This window comes from Maniola jurtina, chromosome 4 (genome assembly GCF_905333055.1).
Source record: "Maniola jurtina chromosome 4, ilManJurt1.1, whole genome shotgun sequence".
NCBI classification, from domain to species: Eukaryota; Metazoa; Arthropoda; class Insecta; order Lepidoptera; family Nymphalidae; genus Maniola; species Maniola jurtina.
Window position 1 is genome coordinate 2,950,427 of NC_060032.1, and position 14,508 is coordinate 2,964,934.

The 14,508-nt window shown below is 36.0% G+C and overlaps 1 protein-coding gene across 1 annotated transcript in view; it reads left to right on the plus strand.

Annotated features, from left to right (window-relative positions):
- Positions 1-14,508, plus strand: part of LOC123864362 (adenylyl cyclase 78C) — an 84,767-nt gene that overhangs the window by 15,151 nt on the left and 55,108 nt on the right. The gene's annotated exons all lie outside the window — the stretch shown is intronic.

Here is a 14,508-nt window from a genome sequence, read left to right on the forward strand (position 1 = left end):
ACTCTGTTTCAAAAGGAAAAGCTGACTGACTGGCTGACTGACTGATCTATATAGCCCAGTAATTTGGGCGTCAAAAAGGGGCTTATCTGGAAAGTTTTCAGAATGTTATGCAAATTGGTTTTGTTATAGATTTTGATGTGCTCTTTCGGAAAGAGCACATCGAAATCTATAAAGCCACCAATTTGCATAACATTCTGAAAACTTTCCATCTCATATTACAGAATTACTGTACTAATAAACGCACAGCTCAAACTACTGGACGGATCGGGTTGAAAAGCATGCAGATAGCTATTATGACGTAGGCATCCGCTAAGAAATGATTTTTGAAAATTCAAGCCCCAAAGGGGTAAAATAGGAAATTGAAAGTATAGTTCACGTGAAGCTAGCTCACTCTATAAACATTATAAAACTTGGAGATGCGTAAACTTCATTAAAGTTTCCCGAGCTCCACCGGATGCTTCTCCGAATACTAAGTTCCCATTTTCCTTACTAATGGAGTAAACACTCCATTTACAGATAGACAATGCAATTGTTAACATAGATTTTGATCTCATAACTACCTATTTACCAAAACTGTAGTTAGTTCATTAATTAAAAACCGGCCAAGTGCGAGTCAGACTCGCGCACCGAGAGTTCCGTACTGGGGTATTTTTTCCTACATTTTGCACGATAAATTAAAAACTATTTATGAATAAAAATCAGTTTTAGAATATACAGGTAAATCCCTTTCGTATGATACCCCACTTGGTATATTTATCTTACTTTGAAAATTAAATATACTAATTATTTCTTCATGGAGGCATTTAATTTTTTTTGTGATGTAACCACAAATTCACAGTTTTCGGATTTTTCCCTTTACTTGTGCTACTCGTATAAGACCTGCCTACTTGCCAAATTTCATGATTCTAGGTCAACGGAAAGTACCCTCTAGGTTTTCTTGACAGACACGGCAGATGGACAGATGGACAGATGGACTGACGGACAGATGGACAGATGGACATACGGACAGACAGACAGACAACGAAATGATCCTATAAAGGTTCCATTTTTTTGCTTTTGAGGTAGGTATGGAAGCCTGAAAAACAACTACCTATTCTCACTAATTGGTCTCCCTACAACCTACGTAATGCACAATTGAAGGAAAAATAATAAATTATCGCATCGATTTTTCCTTCAGTGTGCATGTGGGCCGACGGTGACGATCAAGTCGCTCGACGCAAATTCCTATCGACAGTTCAATTACTTAGGTAACTACTGTACCTACAATTATTTTCCTCTTGTAGACGGAAACAATATTTTTAAGTTGTTTACATACCTACCATAAGCCATCCATATACTTCCTATATAATATAAAGCATCAGCCATGTATTATAGCTATCTATCTACGTTATTTTTTTTTTCTCTTTCGTCTGGCTTTACACTGATTAGCCAATGTCAAGTTTGTAGTTAATTATAAGTTAGTAAAACTATGTGTATAAGTATGGACTTCGCCTGTGCCGGCGCCCGCCGACATGTCACGCGGCGCCCCTCTAGAGCGATTTCCAGTCCATTCCACCACCAATAAACACCAACAGAACACAAAAAACGACCACTTCTAACAAAAAAAACACTCCAAAAAGGCACAACACGCGCGCCAGCAAACGCTACCACAGATGAAGTCCATCTACGTTATTAGCTTACGTGTTCAAATGGAGGCAATATACGGTGGAATTTCATTCATAACAATTTGATCCATTCAGAGTGCCTCGTAATGTTGCATATGACGTTATGACCTAATCATTTGACCTACTACGAGAAGAATTTCCCATACAAATATCAGGAAAACAGTTCATAAGCTTTCCGGGTTTTTATACATTGGATTTAAGAAAAACTATGTAAATATATTATATTTATCAAATTTTTTAAAATACCTAAATAAATTCCATTTTATTTTATTATAATATATAAAATATTTACACAATAACGTCAAAGTTTAGAACAACGACGGGTCTACCTAAATCATAAAAAATTATGTTCAAGTATTGTAGGCCTTTCATAATTATATGCGTCCACTAAATGCGCTTGAATATTGTCTGTTTTATTGATTCGTCCTTGTGCTTGTATCTATACATAATTTAATAAAGAGTCGAAAACATATTTTCAATCAGTATCTGGCTATGATCGTAAAAATAAGTTATCCAATCAGCTTCTGAGCCAGCAGATTGGAATGAAGTTTAACACAAAACCCTAATGAGCTCTTCGGGAGCCTGACAAACACATGGGAATACCCCTATCTCCTTTCATCCTTTTTATCTTGTGCCATGGGTGCAAAAACCATAGCTCATTTTAATGATTACGTTCTATAACAGCAGTAAGATGAATTAATGATTTTTCTTTCTTCTTTCTAATCTTTTTAAATCTACCCGATATTAATCTTTTTAAACATTTACATAAGTAACTTATCATCATGATAAACCCATCGCTGCCCCACTACTGAGCGTAAGTCGCTTGGAATGAGAGAGGTTAAGGCCATAGTCCACCACGCTGGCCTAGTGCAGATTGGTAGACTATTTCACGTCTTTTCTATTTCTATTCACGATTTTTTTTTTGTTTGAAAGATGGCTTAATCGAGAGTGTTCTTAGCTATAATCCAAGAAAATCGGTTCAGCCGTTTGAAAGTTATCAGCTATTTTCTAGTCACTGTAACCTTCACTTGTCGGGGGTGTTATAAATTTTTAATTTACACTTGTAGCACATATAATTATATGGATGAAAGAATGTAGAGTAGACACGTCATAATATTATGTTCTCGGTTATGTTAAAGTTCTGAAGTCGTAACTCGTAATAAATTCGAAAAAGTTGTAATGGCCGCAGGCTATTATGTAAAAAGCTGGAATTTATTTACCAGATTACCAAATCTTTCAATTTAGTTTAGGCATTATTTATTTGCAAAGTTGGGATCGGGAATATCTGCCCCTTAGGCGTAAGGGCGCGTTCCCACTGTGTCGTAGCCGTTAATTTATCGTTGAACAACTATCGTATCTAGCTGTTTCCACTGAATAATGATAACATATTACTATCGTATGCATAATATAAGTGTTTTATTTGATGTAGTCGCAACAACGATATACGTTTTAGTTGTGACTTTTTTATCGTTTTACGATTATCGTGCTATCTAACCGTTCCCGGCACAGTAATCTGTAATCTCAGCAAAAAAAGTCGTTGACAGCTACTCGTTCCGTCCTATAATATGTGAATATCTTCATTCAAATTTACAAGCCATGACGCTAGATCCAAACGCATTTGCGCTGCGCTGAGTGGAGCAACTCGCAGCTCAAGTGCGTTGACATCTTTAAACTAAGAGCCGATTCACACCAAGCACGTACACGTAACCACGCGCGTAGTGACGCGCGTGAATCCATAGACATGACAGCACGCATTACGTCTACGCGAACGTTCACGTCACGCAAGCGGTATGCCATATTATCTCATACAGTTCCATACATTACAACGTCATGGTACGCGCTACGTCTACGCTTACGTGCTGCTTACGTGTTTGGTGTGTCCCAGCTTTAAACGACTAGGCATTTCTGCCGCCACGACAGAGTGTGAACGCGACACACAGACAAGTACCTAAAGGTAAAACAAAGGACTTTGGCTAGTGTCCAGTCTCAAGGATAAACTTTAACAATATGGCTGTTTAACATGGAACTTTGCTCTCTAACTATTTACCTCCGAGCTCCGGGCATTTAGTTTTATGATCCTTCTTATTCGAAGTGCCTAGGAGTTACATCATAATAAAAAAAAAATAGGTATTGTCTTTGACGAAAATTATAGGAAATTCATCGATAATAATAATGATTATAGCCTACATATTGCTATACTATACTATACTTATTATTATTTCAAAGATATATTTATAATTAATTAAGTGTATAGGTTATGATGTTTGCCATTTTAATTTTTATAGTAACATTTTATAAGAATCGATTTATTTTTGTGGCCAAATTTATTTTAATGAACTATTTTGATTTATTATCTTTCATTTATAATTTATTTCTATTTTATTTTGATAATGCACATGTATTTTTTATTTTTATTTTACGCAATAGAAAAATTGAAATCAACAACTAATTTAACTATGTAGCTACAATCAGCAAATAAATAATTTGATTTGATTTACGTCCTACTCATTCATGTCACATATTTAAGGTATTTTTGCTAACTAGTACATCATTAAATTGATTACTAACGCATCCCTAATTTCAACGGGTCAAGTCCACAAACGTTACAAATAGTGGAGTAAACGAAGCATTTTCGTCGGAAGTCCTCAGAAACAGCTTTGATTTTGATGATTTTTTTCTTAAATTCTTGTTTTTTATACATTATTTAAAATCAGAAACGTTTTGAAGCGGGGAAATAATTTTTTTATCCATATGTGCGATATTTATACACGAAGTCCAGAAAAACGCTACCTTCTCTTTGAGAAGTTGTAGAGGAGGTCAGATGCTACAAATGACCTCTAAACACTTATGCGTAAAAACCCCCCGTTTTTGAGTTATTGGTCGTTTTCAGAAAAATACGTATTTATTTCTTTTAAAATTCATTTTAAAAAAAGTAAGGCATATTGCCGACTTTTTATTTAATTTCTAAGTACTAGACATCTCAATTAATAATTGTAAATCCTAAAATAAAAATAATCTGTGTAGGTTCCCCGGTTAGGGATCCAAGACTGTACCAGTTTCATAATTTCTATTGGGCTACTTTGCCAAAAACGCTATTTTTTTTTAAAGTTACAGAAATTTTTGGCCTGCATATTATTTGCAAAGCTTCTACATTTTTTCAGCTATCTAATGATGTACAAAACTTTAAAATAAGTTGAAAATTAGCTAAAAAAATGATAAAATAATAGCACAAGGGAGAAATTTCTTAACGCTTAAATTTTAAACAAATCGTTCCTATCGATCAATTGAGCTATCCCGTGGCCGATTTTATGATCAGACTTGACCAAATCACATATTCACAGTAAACTGTTACCTCTTTCTAAGTAGAGACTACCTCTTAACAAAGAAAAAACGATTTGTTTAAAATTTAAGCAATAAGAAATTTCTTCCTTGTGCTATTATTTTATCGTTTTTTTTTTTTTTCCAACTTCAACCAATTCGCCAATTTTCAACTTATTTTAAAGTTTTGTACATTATTAGATAGCTGAGAATGTGTAAAAGCTTTGCAAATAATTTGCAGGCCAAACATTTCTGTAACTTAAAAAAAAAATAGCATTTTTGGCAAAGTAACCCAATAGAAATTATGAAACTGGTACAGTCTTGGATCCCTAACCGGGGAACCTACAAAGATTATTTTTATTTTAGTATTCACAATTATTAATTGAGATGTCTAGTACTTAGAAATTAAATAAAAAGTCGGCAATATGCCTTACTTTTTTTAAAATGAATTTTAAAAGAAATAAATACGTATTTTTCTGAAAACGATCAATAACTAAAAAACGGGCGGTTTTTACCCATAAGTGTTTAGAGGTCATTTGTAGCATTTGACCTCCTCTACAACTTCTCAAAGAGAAGGTAGCGTTTTTCTGGACTTCGTGTATAAATATCGCACATATGGATAAAAAATTTATTTCCCCGCTTCAAAACGTTTCTGATTTTAAATAATGTATAAAAAACAAGAATTTAAAAAGAAAAATCATCAAAATCGGAGCTGTTTCTGAGGACTTCCTAAGATTGGCTATTTTACGGCTTTATTTACTCCACTAAAAAGGTAAGTAAAGTTTTCAAATTCGCATTCTGAAGATGATAGGTTCCCTTCTGAAGCATAATGGAAAATAGTTTTAGTTGACAGTAAAAGTTAAAGTTTAGTAAGTTAATCGGCAACTTGCAGTGACAATAGACAGAAAACTAATTGTCTTTCTTATCTATCTAACTTATTCTTTAGAACAGTTGAAAACTGAAATTCTGTTATTAACTTGAGAACTTCTAATGTAAGAAAGAGCTTTCGGTAAAGCCGGAGCGGGTCAATTATTGAAATAGTTCTATTTCAATAGCTTCGAACGGTTGATCTGACGCATTCCGTATATAAAGAAATCAGAATAAAGTAGTACGATTGTTCAACAAGGAACAGCTAGCTATAGAATCGAGTATTTAGAGATAGTCCCAAGTTAAACCGTCTCTTTTTCACTTCGATTACGAGGAAATGAAACAGTGATACGCAACCGCGACCTGTGGGTGTGAACTCACTCACATATTGCACCTCCTCTAGTCATTACTTATGCTCTAGCCTTACATTGAGAAATCACCCACTGCGCAGGTATAGGTTCAGAGGCCTTTTAACAACGCGCCAATATGTAGAGCGATATATCACCCACCCAGTCCAAGGTGGACCTTTTGACGTGGCGCCAACTGTAGCTCCATGAGTAAAGTACCAGGAGAGCATAGGACGCTTAGCCATGCTCAGAATAAGCAAAATCAATGAAGCCATGCAATATTTTTATGCCCAAGAGCATAAAAAGCAGTTTTAGTTCGCTTACACTCGACATAAAGAACAACTAACTCTACGAGTATGAAAAGTAAAAATTTCATTATAGTTCAAAAAGTGATTAGAAAACTATGTACCTATTTTAAAATATTTATCGAGAGAATCCAGTACAATCTCGTCTCTACTGAGTTTTCTATTCGCCGCGCCTCGACGCTACTTTCCGTGCACGGATTGGTCTGGACCTAAAAGTTTTTATCAATAAAGAGTGTAATAGAGGATGTGTCAGAATTGCGACTTTTGGCAAGCTGGATCGGATCTAAACGCTGAATTGCGCCTTCCATTGTAAAACAGGAGTCTGTAATTTATAAATGGAGGTACTTGACCCAATTTCGTGGTAATTGAGAGCCGGAATTTAATTCTACTCATTTGGCTTTTGAGTACTCGTCAACATTTAGGCCAGCCGCAGTCATCCGGAAATCTGATCCAGTAGAGAAGAGTTAAATGACAGCATTGCAGTCACCTCTGATTGGCCGACACTCGCTCTCTATTGGCTACAATGTATTGTTGCAACAAGAATACCAAAAATTCAGCCAGTCACAATAATTGAGATTGTAGCAATGATTGATGCAGTTTTTACGCAAACTAGCAGCTGGTTCCCTCAGGCGCATTTACAAAAATACTGGTAGGTACTGGGCCGATGTTCATGATTAGTTACCTATTTAGGTTCTCGAAGCTAAGTTATATACCCTTATATTTTGTAATGAACCAATGTCGGTACCACATACAGACAGACAGACGGACTTTCGCATTTATAATATTAGTATGGATTTAACAAAACGCTTCCACTAGTAGTTCGTACCACAAGAAATTCTTCCCTTGCTATTTAAGACTACTTTTTATTTTTCAGCGTAATTATCTAAAAGAAATGTAGACTTTTTACAGAAACTCACACAAAATTCAGCTCCATCAGAATTCATTACGGACAATTTGGACCTACTTTTTGTGTTTAATTTGCTGGAAATTTTAATGATTCGAGACTTAAATATCTGCCCTCACCTTGACTGAAGTAGTAATTGGGCTTTCTGGTAGGTACGATGCCGTGTAGAAATCAATGGGATTTAGTTTAATAAAAAATGTCACCTCATCCAGGTTAGCCCACTTCTATCTTAGACTGCATCATCACTTACCACAAGGTGAGGTTGCAGTCAAGGGCTAACTTGTATCTGAATAAAATAATATAAAAAAATCTCACTCACTGGCCTTTCACTTACAATGAGAAAGACTGAGGACCGAAAAGAGTGGAAGGCTATCACATCTTTAGGCTTCACCATCGTGAAGGTACTTGATCGCGGATACGACTTTCTGTTATGAAGAAAACAAACAAGAGGAAGTTGTTTTTCCGTCTATTGCTTGTAGGTCGTATAATCTGCTTCATAGACAATACTTCGCAGTTTTAATCAAAGAACTCATTTCGGCACAAATAAAGAGATGGATTAGCATGAATCTCAATTTCTACGCATAAATTATTCCATGGTATTATTTTGAAAGCCAGTGAATCGGCATTTCACGTATCAGTATTTTACAATAAATTTGATAGTCACTCTCCATAAAGCCAACGCCGAGCCAATGCAAGGCTAAATGTAAAAGCCCTAATAACTCCAGTATTCAGCGATATCGGTAATAAATCACTACAATAAATTCAATACGTAAGTATATTTTATATTATAACTAGCTACGCACCTCGGCATCGCACGGGTGTAATGTAGATACTAATGTGGTGTCAGTGTGGTTATTTTTAACCCCCGACCCAAAAAGACGGGTGTTATAAGTTTGACGTGCGTATCTGTGTATCTGTCTGTGACATCGTAGCTCCTAAACTAATGAACCGATTTTAATTTAGTTTTTTTTTGATGGCTTGATCGAGAGTGTTCTTAGCTATAATCCAAGAAAATCGGTTCAGCCGTTTGAAAGTTATCAGCTCTTTTCTAGTTACTGTAACTTTCACTTGTCGGGGGTGTTATAAATTTATAATTTACACTTGTGTTACTCACATCACATTACTTACTTATTTCAAAATAAAAAGACAGCATTTTCGATGAAAGCTCTCAGTCTTCGTTCTCTAGTTCGCTACCGCCCATAACTGCTCGAACTTCTTTCGTCACGACCTATGAAACTGGGTCAAAATGTCGACAAATAAAATCATCAAACTTACCCGTTATCTTCATTATATTATGTTGAAAAGCTTTTTATAGAACAGCGCTTACAAAAATATTCGTAGCTTTACTACAACCTATCGGTTTTTAAACCGCTTTATTTTAACGAACCGGCACATTTGCGTCACATCATATGCCGTGTACACGTGCGGTGCACGCGAGCTATCTATGCTGACGATAACCACTATCTGTGCCCACGTCTGTGATGACTGATAAAGTGATTATTGTAGAGCTTTCAGTAAACAACTTTTTTGTGACGTCTGTAGCAGAAAGGTACGACTTCAGAGTTGCATCAATTTGATGCAATCAGGGACTCATCAATATACTAAGTGTCATAATTTTTTTATTCCGATACAAGTTAGCCGATGTCTGCGATCTCACCTGGTGGTAAGTGATGATGCAGAGTAAGATGGAAGCGGGCTTACTTGAAAGGGGTATAGAAGTTTTAAACCCATACCTAATCCTACCCCTGTGATTCCCACGCGGTATCGTATCGGATCGCTAAATCGTTTGGCGGCTCGTCTTTGCCAGTAGGGTGGTAAAATGTATATACCAGGACCGAAGCCTCCCACCTAAATAAATCAAAGACAATTTGCAAATTATTATTAATTTCCAAATTACTCCTCCCGGGTTTTGAACTCGTTCCCACTTAGAAGACCACAGCGCTCACCACTACGCCAGGGAAGTCTTCGAACTTTCCCATGCTCCGCAGCTTCGCAGCTTCGCAACCCGTTGTGTTATATCGGTTACCCTGGTTCTTCTGATCTCTTTATTTCTGATTTGATCACGTAGGAGAAACTCCAAGCGTACCTAGTTCTATGAATCTATTTCATCTATACTAATATTATAAAGAGGAAACCTTTGTATTTTTGTATGTTTGTATTGAATAGGCTCAAAAACTACTGGACCGATTTCAAAATTTCTTTTACCATTACTTAGAGGGATTCTTCCGAAGCCGGGGCGGGTCGCTAGTATTCCATATATTTCATAACCCTATTCAAATGCTAACAGGCGCAGTTTCGCTAACTTCACTCATAACTTTGTTATGTTACTAACTCATTAAGTTTGTGAGCAGTCAACGGAAAGTGTTACTCGTAAGTCATGCCTATTGTTAACATTTGAATAGTTAAACTGCCATCCTTGTTCAAAATCCTGACTATAACATCGTATTATATCTGATACCTTATTTCTAGGTTCTGTGGTACAATTATTGCGAATTCAAGTAGTAAAGTTCTCGTACGGTCTTGCATAGGAGAGCAGAAGCCTACCTTATGATCTGAACCAATGGTGTATGTAGAGACGCTTCTTAAAAGCACGATAAGTAGAGAACACTTATGTATCAATTTGTTAGACATGGTATGGGTCCCCAAAAAGTAGAAGAAAGAATAAAATATGTAAAACATTTTACATATTTTATTTTTCATTGCATCAATTTCAAATATCCTATCTTTACTTCGGACTCAAATATTTAGGCGTGAAAAGCTCTAAAAATGAATTTTGGATCAGCTTATGAGCACACTTGTCATTTTTAACCAAACAAACCTAACATAGGATCCATTAATAACTGGTGTGAACTGATGGTGATAAATAACATTAAGTGCACTGACGTCAGATGACTCGGTGCTTTGGTGATTTCTGAATATCAATCATATCAATGAAATTACTACCCATATTATAAATACGAAAGTGTGTTTACTTGTTGGTTTGTCCTTCAATCACGTTGCAAAAGAGGAACTGATCAACGTGATTTTTGGTAAGGGTGTAGGGTAACGTCCAGAGTAACATAGGCTTTTTTTATCCCGTATAAATCAAAGAATCCACACAGGATATTAAGAAACCTAAACCTACGCGGACGAGGGCGCGGGCATCATCTAGTATCTACGATATATTAGAAAATCTATTTATTATAATCTATCTATTAGAAAATCTATTCATATTAAAAATCCTCTAAATCCTAAATTGAAACCTAACCTGAGAAACATCAATTAGCCTTGAAACCTGGAATAAATTCGTTCAATTTGCATTCGTGCAATTTTTGTGATTAGTTTCCAATCAGCGAGTTTAATTAATAACATTATTTAAGCATACCCATAAAAGTAAAGTACTTTTGTATAATCACGCAAGCCCAAAAATATTTACCCAATAGGCCATTTTATGTCCATTCAAATAGGGGAAAGCTGAAAGAGTTTCTGATAAAGGAGTTTGCAATTCAGAGCTTATGGCTGTGTAATGTGTATGTATTATTGATTTCTAATCATACAGGTATAATGTATAACTTGGAAGTTTCCATAACTTTTAATTTGCTGGGGGAAAAAGCTCCGCAGATTCTTACAAAAGTTCTGACCTTATCATTATCAATGTTTACATTCTAGTATGATAAGCGTAGCACACGTACTTGTTCAAAATGCATAAAAGCATAATTTAACGTTCATTGCGTTAAATACAACCAAAGTTTAGTAAGGTTCTTCTACATTATGCGCAATGTATAGTATCTAATTCGTTAAAATACTGTTTAAGTACTACATACAGCTAATGAAAGAGTGCTGTGTACAGGAATCGTTTTTCAGTATTTAATTGAACTTTGGTTCGAACGGACGTGAGGCTGAAGTGAAATATTAGTTATAGAAAAGTTTTCAACTAGTACCATGTTTGTTAAATGATTGTAAATAGTGAAACTTAAAGTGCGTTTAAAATATAGTGCGAGTAAAAAACTTTTAGATAAATAACTGGTTGGTTAGTTGGAATTATTTATTATGTATATACATAAGTAGATAATGGACAATTTACATGTATAGACTTTCCGGGTTATAAGCGAGCTTTTAAGGTAAGTTTGATATAAATTGCCATGCTGTTTACGCAAATTTTTGTGTTAATAACCCTTTGCATTTTGATAAAAGTTAGCAAACATCAACTTAACTCTTTGAAAATATTTATCAGGTATCACAACCTCTAAATAATATTCGTACAAAATTGCAATATACGTTTTACTGTGTGCCTACCTATTTGCTTATAACTCCGAAACTTCTTCGGATTTAAATGCGGTTTTCATCATTTAGACGAGGTTGTATAGATTTAGGTATAATCAGTGATAGCTGGTTGATCTGGGTCTGAAGCTGGGACTCGAGGGTTCGATTCCGGTACCTCTAACATTTTGGAGTTATAAGTACTGAAACGTTTTAAGTACAGATAGGTTGCTCTGACAGCAGCATACTTTCAATGACTTATAGGGATTCTTTTACCTTCTTGCTTGTATAAAATTACATCATCATTGCTCATTGAACACTATATTTTGTAATTTTGCAATTTATCCTTATTCAATTACCAAGTAGGTACGTAACTATACCAATTATTAATGATGATTTTCCTACGAGTATAATGGAAGTAAGGAAGTTAGGTATAATACAATATCAAGATATTATGTAGATTACTATTTCAGTATTAATTCGTCAGCTTCAATGATGTCCACTGCTGGACCTAGGTCTCTTATAAGGACTTCCGCACGCCGCGATTTTTATATTTAGCTCTCTGCAACTGCACTGCAATCGATTCAATTCAATTCAAATCCGATCCGAAAATTCTGAAACCGGAATGTCCGGAATTGGAATGAAACGCGCCCCGTCTTAGGCCACATCATCACTTTCCATCAGGTGTGATTGTGGTCAAGCGCTTGCCTATAATGAATTCCAAAAATATAGCCGTATGCGCAGTAGATCCGAAATTCGTTTTCCGAAGTCGTAAAACGAAAATCGGATGTAGTACGCAACTCCTCATACAAATAGTACCTACTACGGCCACTTCAGATCGAGAATTTTCAGATTCGAATTGGATGCAGTGCGTAAAGAACCTGAGAAAGAATACCTACGTCCGAATTCAATGTGTACGCTCAAGGATTTACTAGTACTACAACGTTTAATGGTTATTCATTAACGGATTGCTCAGCAAACATCGTCTAGAGAGCAATGGAAGCTTTTATTATAAGTTATTTACCCAGTATTAGCAACCACTAAGTAAAAATCCTTTCAGGGTAATTTTCAAGTCACTCACTGAATAATATAGGCCGTAATATTATGCTTAGCTTGCTCAAATAACAATTATCTTAATATGATGATATTTTAATGTTTGATCTTTCGTGAGTGATTTCCATTTGAAGTAAAGAACGTACCGGCTATATTTACGTATTTAGGCAGTATATTCGATACTTATAAAATGGCGATAATACTTACCTACTTACTATAGAAATAACAATAAAAAACAAAACAATAACTCAAAATTTAAAAAAACCCCGACACAAAAACCTCTATAAAAAAATTAGAAAAGAGCTGATAACTTTCGGCTGAACCGATTGTCTTCAATTATAGCTAAGAACACACTCAGTCAAGCCACCTTTAAAAAAAAAAAACTAAATCAAAATCGGTTCATTCGTTTAGGAGCTACGATGCCACAGACAGATCCACAGATACACACGTCAAACTTATAACACCCCTCTTTTTGGGTCGGGGCTTAAAAATAGGTTGTACAGAGATATTTTAGAGACAGACTACTTGAATAAAACGATTACCACCATAAAAACCAGTCAAGTTCGAATCGGACACGCACACGAATGGTTCCGTACCATCGTACGAGATTTATAACACTATGTATTTCGGCAATTCATATTGCTACTGAGTAGCCCACTGCACAATAGTTCGAGCAAACGCGTAAAATGCACGCGTGTTCGGTTGTACTGCGAAAAACGTGCGTTTGCCTGAGACAACCCTAAACTCTTGAGTAGTTGGTAAGAAGATACTTGCCTAATATCTTAATCCAATGTCTCAGCGATGCTGAGTGGTGCTCAGCCTACGCTATCGAGAGACGTGATTCCTTCAGATGTTGAGCGTGTCTCGGCTCTTGAGCGATCTCCTGTCAGTTGACATCTTGGAGTGCGCTTATCGAGGCTTTCTCTACTTCATCGTCACAGCGATTTTTAACGCGATCAAAGAAGGCACTTTATTTTAATTGACGTATATATAGGTAACTAGCTGACGCCCGCGACTTCGTCCGCGTGGATTTAGGTTTTTCGAAATCCCGTGGGAACTCTTTGATTTTCCGGGATAAAAAGTAGGCTATGTGCTAATCCAGGATACTATCTATCTCCATTCCGAATTTCAGCCAAATCCGTCCAGTGGTTTTTGCGTGAAGGAGTAACAAACATACACACACACACACACACACACACACATACACGTACAAACTTTCGCTTTTATAATATTAGTGTGATGAGTCGTGGTAGCCTAGTGGTTAAATGGTTAAGACATACGGGAGGTCGGGGTTCTATCCCGGGCAGCACCTCTAGCTTTTCGGAGCTCTCTGCGTTTTAAGCAAATAATGAATACCACTTGCTTGCAACGGTGAATTAAAACATTGTGCGGAAATCAAATGCCTGAGAGTTCTCCATAATTTTCTCAAAGATGTGTGAATCTGCACTTGGCCAGCGTGGCGGACTGTAGCCTTAACCCTTCTCATTATGAGAAGAGACTCGCGTATTATTGGAATTAAAATACTTCTAGCCGTTCAAAACTCAAACCCCAGGCACTTCTAACTTTTCAGAAAAAGTGAGAAGTGAGCTCGACATCAAACCCCGAATAAGAGACCGAACTGTTTTAACCACTTTTTTAGCTAGTAATCAATTAATTTAGTTAAGTTATTTATTAATTAGTTTAGTTTAGTAATTTAAAACAATCGAAACACCCCATATACGCGTTAATCACAGGCTATCATGATTTATGATACACGCCCTATACAATTATAGGCGAAATGATCGTCTCAAATAGCCGTAATGTAGACAAAT